Genomic DNA, 8,178 nt, shown 5'->3' with positions numbered 1-8,178 from the left:
GGTCTACACATGGACCCTGATTGGTTAACAGCATAGGGGTCTACACATGGACCCTGATTGGTTAAGAACAACATAGGGGTCTACACATGGACCCTGATTGGTTAACAGCATAGGGGTCTACACATGGACCCTGATTGGTTAACAGCATAGGGGTCTACACATGGACCCTGATTGGTTAAGAACAACATAGGGGTCTACACATGGACCCTGATTGGTTAACAGCATAGGGGTCTACACATGGACCCTGATTGGTTAACAGCATAGGGGTCTACACATGGACCCTGATTGGTTAAGAACAACATAGGGGTCTACACATGGACCCTGATTGGTTAACAGCATAGGGGTCTACACATGGACCCTGATTGGTTAGGAACAACATAGGGGTCTACACATGGACCCTGATTGGTTAGGAACAACATAGGGGTCTACACATGGACCCTGATTGGTTAACAGCATAGGGGTCTACACATGGAACCTGATTGGTTAACAGCATAGGGGTCTACACATGGACCCTGATTGGTTAGGAACAACATAGGGGTCTACACATGGACACTGCTTGAGTCCTGCATGCAGTATAGTCCTGCATGCAGTAGACTCCTGCACGATACCTGCCAAACAAAGCTCCTAAATATGCTTTTGCTTGCTTTTCTTTTTTCCCAATTTGGAATGTGAACTTGTAAAATTAGTTAATGTTTAAAAAGTAATACAGTGTAAGATGCGATTGAGAAATATTATCTTCCTCTTTGAGACGGTGTGTTGGGGAGGATCACTTTAAAGCTGCATGCTTATTTTACTTCAAGTTGTTTTATTTCTACTTTGAGATACACAGGTCACAGACATTTTCCCCAAACCAAGTTCACAGCTTCCAAGTATCTGAACTCTGTTAAAAGATAAGAGTGAATGAATTTCACAAAACTGCGCAGACTGCACCTTTAACTGTAGTTAAGAAAGGTAGCAGATCCACTGATAAATACTATTGTAACAGATACACTGATAAATACTATTGTATGACGCAGGTTTTTTTGTATTGCTCCAGAACATTTAAATTCCAACTTCCGGTTGAAATCAAAATGAAATTGAAATAATCTGAATCTACTCAAATTTAAACAAGCTTCTGCAGGCAATCTGACAAGCATGTTCGTCTCATCGTCTCTCTCTCTCTCTCTCTCTCTCTCTCTCTCTCTCGCACACACACACACACACACACAGTGGTTTGGCACACACTTCTTGCTTCTTGTTGATGCTAACAGCGTCCTTTTACTTTGCGTTGTAACTTGAGTATCTCATATCCTCTTGAGCTAAACACCTATATCGTATCACATAACTCTGTGATGAATCCAGCTTGGTCACTAAATGGGTTCTTGTTTCATGTGTACTCACTGATAATTCCATCTACAGAGACTGGAGAAACACACAATGTTTTGCCCAATGGGTAGTTCATAGCATGATGGGTATCTGGGCATGTGCCATACGCATGAGAACCTCTTCAATCTGAATGGCTCTATCAACAATAATGCACTGCTGAAGGACAGTTGTTGCTCTCTATCACCACTGTTATGCCTTTTTTAGAGATTTGTTGACAATTTATAGGGCCACAGCAATATTGGGAAACACTTTTATCATCATCATGCCCTCAGGGTTACACAAGTACATCAGGAAGAAAAGCGGCACTGCACCTTTAAGCCTCTCTGTGTTCTTATCCTCGTCCTAGTGCCCCCCCTTCATTGTTGCCCTGACGTCACGTGTCATACGTCCATGCTGCCCCCTGGTGGCCCAAAGTGTGATATGCCCATGCTGCCCCCTGGTGGCCCATAGTGTTATATGCCCATGCTGCCACCTCATTGGTCTTGGCACCACATTCTGTTGTGTCCACATGCCTGTGTGTTAGCTCGGCCTTTTGTGGAACAGCAGACCGCAGATGGCTCTAACTAAGGGATGGTTGTAACGGCATCACTTTAACCAAAAACAGATGACCTAAGAATCGTGATCAATATCATGCATGACCACTATCTTCCTGACCTCGTGTGTTAAATTGCTCCGTTGAGAACAGGGAAATAATACCTATTCTGATCTGATACTGTTACTGTTAGAGGTGTAATTCCCAATTCAAACAGGAAGTGGATTTGATGTTTGGCAAAGTTAGGTAAAACCCCTAAACAGTTCATCATTACCATTAATTCACTCTAAAAAGTGATGTGTTGAAAATAAGACAAATTGTATAGAATTTCAACACATCTGCTGAGTGTGCTCAGGGACAACACATGTTGTGTCAATTTCAACACAGCAAATGTGTGGCTGGCTGGGTGAAAGACAGATTTCAGCTATATCTAACAACAACAAAACAACCAAACAAAAAAACAAACAAACAAAAACACATTGTTGCAAGTACACATGTAGGCTACCTTGAATATGAACCTTGAATTTCCCTTTGGGGATCAATAAAGTATCTACCTATCTATCCATAGCTACCTTGAATATACATAGGCTACGTTGAATATATGATTTGAAATTATAAGTTGTATGTAAAATGTATATTTATTCATTTATATTTTAACACATGAATGTGCATTAGTAGACCCTAATTACATCAGAATAGTGGCAGGTTCAAACACACCTGGCTCCACAGGAAACAAACGAGCTCACCGAGAGCCTTTCGTGCAACTAGCCAATACGGCCCTGATGTTGGGCCTCATACTCTGTTGTACACTACACTAAAATATGAATACATGCGAAACGGTTTGTGTCTTTATGCTGTGTGTGTGGTGACATGTGCCCTGATTTATTCCCACTAAGACTCAACAGTTTTGGACAAAATGTTACAGTAGTACACTTGGGTGTGTCATTACAGGTGTGGGCTACACACACTTCACACACACACACTGGAGCAACATGTGTGTGTTCTGTCTGTTTCAGGGGCGAGGTCATTTTGAGACTTTGTTGTATCGACTACGCCACCTAGGGAACGGGAGGCCTACCCCTAAGACAAGGAGTTAAACTAAGCTAACCCCTGAGGGTAATTGGAGCACACAGGTTCGTCACACCCAAGGAGCCAGAGACATGCGTTTCAGCAATCATCCTTATTCAAACAAGACACATCAATTGAGTTAGTCGCACAATAAAACACACACAGTTGACAATCCGATTTGAATTCCCCACAGGCACACAGTGACCAGGGGGCTACTATATGAGCACTGTAGCTACGGTAGTTAATTAGCACCTTGCTATTGGGCAAGTGACCTCAGGGCAAGGGCGTAGGTTTGGTCTGAGCTTTGGTGGGGACCCCCCCCGGAAAATAAGGAAAAGACACTCAACTCTTTCACTAGCCACTATAGACATATAAAATGATTAAAATGTTGGTAACACTTTACTTGACGGGTGAGTTCATAACACATTCATAGCAGCTGTCATAAACTGCACATAAAGCATTCATGACTGTTTCATGAGACATGACTCAACATTCGTACCAAACCTTTCATGAATATGGAAGACAGAACGACGACAACTTGTCAAAATAAAAGTCCAACAATAGACCTCTCCAGAATATATCCCGCCTCCTAGCTTCCGTATCCATCCAACTTCCGGGCGTGGATTGTCTATGGGAAATAACATGGCGTTTTGAAAGATCGTACCTGTCAAACTCTGTAGGTGACAAAGTAGAAAAAGCTGCTGGGCAGATTGGCCTACACACTTCTGCCATCTAGTTTCCACTGGATTTTTTGATTTTCGGTGCCGTTTGAGTAGTATAGTCTATAGTATACTACTTAAACGGCACCGACAATCAAAAAATCCAGTGGAAACTATATGGCAGAAGTGTGTAGGCCAATCTGCCCACCAGCTTTTTCAACTTCGCTACCTACAGATGTTTTACCGGTATGATATTTCAAAACGCCATGTTATTTCCCATAGACAATCCACGCCCGGAAGTTGGATGGATACGGAAGTTACGGAGGCGGGACTTATTCTGGAGAGGTCAATCGCAAAGCAGCATTGCCGTTTTTGTTCCAAACCTCTTGATCACGTCACATCTGAGTCAATGGGCTACTCCAGTGCCAAAGTGACATAACATGGTCAATCAAATCATTTAATAATTTCATCATCATAAAAATGTATTTGTTTTATGATGTAACCTTTGCAGATTATTTCTCATCTTTTGCTACTGGGAATGTCCAACCGTTCCAGGTTACACAAAACACGGGTCAGCTGAATGTAGGCTATATTACCTCCCAGTGTTAAACTCAGTGATTAAGAATAGCCTACTTAACAACTTGTATAGTAAAGTGACATTCTATGTAGAATTCATAAGATATTTATGAAATATTTACAAAAGCTGGAAAGAAAAACGGCAATGCTGCTTTGCGATTCAACAAAGAATGGGGGTAGAGGAGCGCTTTTTGGACTCTAAAGTTTGGTTAAGTCAGAGGTGCTCTTTGGATGGGAAACTAAATGCCAAGAATCAAGAAACGCCAAGGCACTCTCTATTGAAAAAGTTAAAAAGCCTTTATGATCATGGCTTGGTCAAGTTAACCTTCTAAAAAACTCCAACGCGTTTCGGCTACATGCATGCATATTTTCTATTTGGTCTGTTATGAAATCATGCATTGACCCATTTAAGCACACACTGTAAAAAATAACATTACATCTTACTGCAGTAATACAAGTATACTTTACTTACTATAGGCTGACCTAGTGTTCTTACTAGAGTAACATTAGTAATGTGCCGAACTTGCATCAATGGGGTCTAAAACTTGAGATACACGAGTAAGCTTCACAACTCAGACCTGAGTAAACTGGACTCACGCAGTGCACACGCGCACAGTCAGCAGAGGGAGCATTCTGGATTCCACAGCCAACGGTCGTCAGTGTTACGGTGTGGCTGACTTTTGGGATGGGACTGGGAGTGTAACGCAGCTTCACCAGTGACTTGCTCTGTCCGGTAAGTTTACAGTATGTATTAATGTGTCAAATGTTTACAGTATAGGTTGAACTAACAGCATTTGTGCAAAACTGTACATTCGGTTTCATTAACAGCTGGGGTAATGTTAAATTCAACTTGCTAAGTGGCCGATATATGCGCTAGCTGCTAACAGTTTGCAGCTAACTGATAGCAGCTATGCGAGTTAACATTGCCTCAGACCATGCAGAGCAGAAAACAAATATTCTAGGTATTCAAGCCCTTTGATATTTTTTGTTATCGAAGTTATGAGGAAGTGGTGGCGCCTGGGGTCTAGAACTAGGCTGTATAAATTTGCCAATAGCAGTTGTCTTCATGAGCTCTTAATGAAGTTTAGTTCTAACGTTTCTCATGAGAAACGCTTGCTAGCATGCTAAGTTGATTCAAAACGTGTAAAGATTAAACTGTGTATGGTTTACGTCGATATTCCTACTGTATTGATAAAACAATTAGGATCATTGGACTCATAACCTTACTGACTGAGAAAGCCATGGTCTTTTATCTAAAATCTTTCGTTGTGATTTAGCAAGAGGACTTAGGTTGCAGTGTGTGGAATTTAAACGAATGTGCCGTTATTGAGGTGCAAAATGGCGTCATATAATTCCAACGTATGATTGACATTTTAAATTCTATTGTGATAAATGTACTAGGCCTGAAGCAATAGAGAAAATTCACTTGCCAAATCATAATATTTTTAGTTTAACAGTATTAATTAGGTCTCTGGAGAAATAATTTAAATGAACATTTAATGTGATAAACTTAATCAGCTGTTTTAGTTAAACATGGCCAATAGATGCATATTGATAATAATTTTGCCCTCTTTTTCTTTTTGCAGTTGGAAAACTGAAAATGCAGAGCAATGAACTGGACATGTAAGTTGTGCTTGTTTGGATGTGAAGTCAGAGGTCAGTTGCTCAAACACTACAGATTGAAACATGGAGGTTACACCAGAATACGACCGAAAAAAACTGCAGAGGGTGGTGAAAACTGGCCAACGCATCACCGGTTCCTCACTCCCCTCCATCAAGGCCATCCAGGGCAAGTGATGCTTGCGTAAGGCGCGCAGCATCATCAAAGACTGTTCTCACCTCAACCACAGACTGTTCACCCCACTCCCCTCTGGGAGGCGTTACAGGTCTCTCTGCACCCGAACCAGCAGGTTCAGAGGAAGCTTCTTCCCTGCGGCTGTCACCCTACTGAACTCTAGCTCTGCATCCTGGTGACAACCAACCAACTAAGCCCCCGCCCGATGCCTCCTTGCCTGTGCCTGTTGTCCACCATGACCATGGAAACCTTGACGGGGGACACCCACCCCCGCGGACAATGTACATACTGTAATTACACTTATACATGGCATTTTCTACTGCTCTTCATACTATTCATCCTGCACATACACATATTTTTACTACTGTTATAATGTTACTGTTTCTGCACTACAGTACTGTTACCACACTGCACATAGCTGTATACTGTACATATATGTCTATATGGTTCATACCGAATATCCATATTTATTCTGCTAAAACACTGCACATATTTATACCTAATTTATATTACTCTAAACCACCTTCTGTAAACCAACTGTATACTACTGTTTACACCGCATATTTCTTATCCTGTCTATGCACCACCTGTCTTTGTATATCACATTGCATTTTTCTGCTTTTTTTGCACTTATAGTTAGACGCAAACTGCATTTTGTTGTCTTTGTACTTGTACTCTGCAAAATGACAATAAAGTTATCTAATCTAATAGTGCCAACTATTTGTGTACATTCTGCAAGTAAACTTTACTATCCAACATAAAGTACCCTTTACAACTCAAAGTAAGGGTAACTCATTTAACAGTAGTAAATACAACTTTGTTTTTAAGTAAGCTTTACTCGAGGGCATGAAGTAAACTTTACTAGTTGGAAGTAAGTAACCAGAACTTTAAAGTCTTAAGTAAGGATAACTTCTTCTAAGTGAGCATTACTTTTAGACATCAAGTAAACATAACTTGGAAGAGAAAAGTTTTGTTTACTTAACTTATTTAAGGCAACGAGTTTCCACCCTTTTTTCAAGTAACCATTACTTATTATTTTTTACAGTGCAGCTCAGTTTTAAGAAACTTAAACACATGCATGCTTAGCATTTTGTGAAAGGAAATCATTAAGGCTACATTGACAAACTCTTAACCGTGAGCTGCCTGTATATTCCCTGATTCTAATATTTACAGATATCTAGTTGATGTAAGCATAGCTCAGTTTTAAGAAATGCTTAAAGCCGAAAGATGTTGAATTTTGCTACAATTTATTTCAAAACCGGATTACTCTGGAACAGCTAACTATACACGGGAATGCATTACACCTTTGTGTTCGGTAAGGTCTGCTGTTTATATATGGTTTGTCATGTGTTGCGTGAAGAGTGTGTAGGCCTACCTACGATATTCCACCGAGACGAATGGATGTGGAGATGGGCGCAGAGAATAATTATTAAATCTCTTGAAGTTATTTTTCTCGCGAACTGTTTATCACAGCAAATAGTGGCTATAGCACCGTTTAAAAGCTGAGAAAAGGCTCTTTCATGTGACACATGTGTGATGAGTAGCCTACTCGAGGAGTTCAACAGAGAAGAATGGGTGAATTTGGACGCACTTCATATGCCTTGTAGTGAAGTAAAGCTGAAGCGCTACGCCATGCTGCGCAGGAGACTGCGGCTCACTGGTAGTTATTATAGGTAACTTCAAATCAGCGCGATTTACCCTTATAGGCTACTGCACATTACAAGATCTGTACGAGATGATCTGCAGCACTGAAGTGAGAAATTATTTAACTCTTTGTGTAGCGCATCTGAGCACTTTTTCCCCCATTTCAACCTGAATATTGGTGGGCAGTGTTGGGCAAGTTACTTCAAAATCGTAATGTACTATGCATTACTTATTACTGTCATTTCAAAGTAATTTGTTACATTATAATATTACTGTCTTTGAATTGTAAGGCATTACACTGCTATTGCATTACTTTTAAGTTACTTTCACCAAAATATCTAGAAATATGGATTTGCCATTCTAAATGCAGTTTATTACGCTCAATGCAGCTTGCTCTTCCAATGGAGGGAGATGTGGTATAGCATAATGACTGAACTAGGCTTAAGGCAACAGTAGAATGCAATAGGCGCAGTGCTCATAATGCAATACAAGGAACAATCATAGTCAGAATTTTGTTAAAAACCGACAAAAGGTCAAAG

The 8,178-nt window shown here is 40.6% G+C and overlaps 1 long non-coding RNA gene across 1 annotated transcript; it reads left to right on the top strand.

The window, feature by feature from the left end:
- The first annotated feature begins 4,628 nt into the window (after nucleotides 1-4,628).
- On the top strand, nucleotides 4,629-6,703 carry LOC143114530 (uncharacterized). Its single transcript, XR_012984938.1, has 2 exons — nucleotides 4,629-4,933; nucleotides 5,787-6,703. It is a non-coding gene; the product is annotated as an uncharacterized LOC143114530 (long non-coding RNA).
- The last annotated feature ends 1,475 nt before the right edge of the window (nucleotides 6,704-8,178 follow it).

Source organism: Alosa pseudoharengus, unplaced genomic scaffold (assembly GCF_046254945.1).
Source record: "Alosa pseudoharengus isolate Yale_2024_CS ecotype anadromous, Long Island Sound unplaced genomic scaffold, YU_APseudo_1.1 YU_APseudo_1.1_scf_9, whole genome shotgun sequence".
Classification (NCBI taxonomy): Eukaryota; Metazoa; Chordata; class Actinopteri; order Clupeiformes; family Clupeidae; genus Alosa; species Alosa pseudoharengus.
Note: the sequence above shows the minus strand (reverse complement) of the source record. Positions and strands in the feature narration are given on the sequence as shown.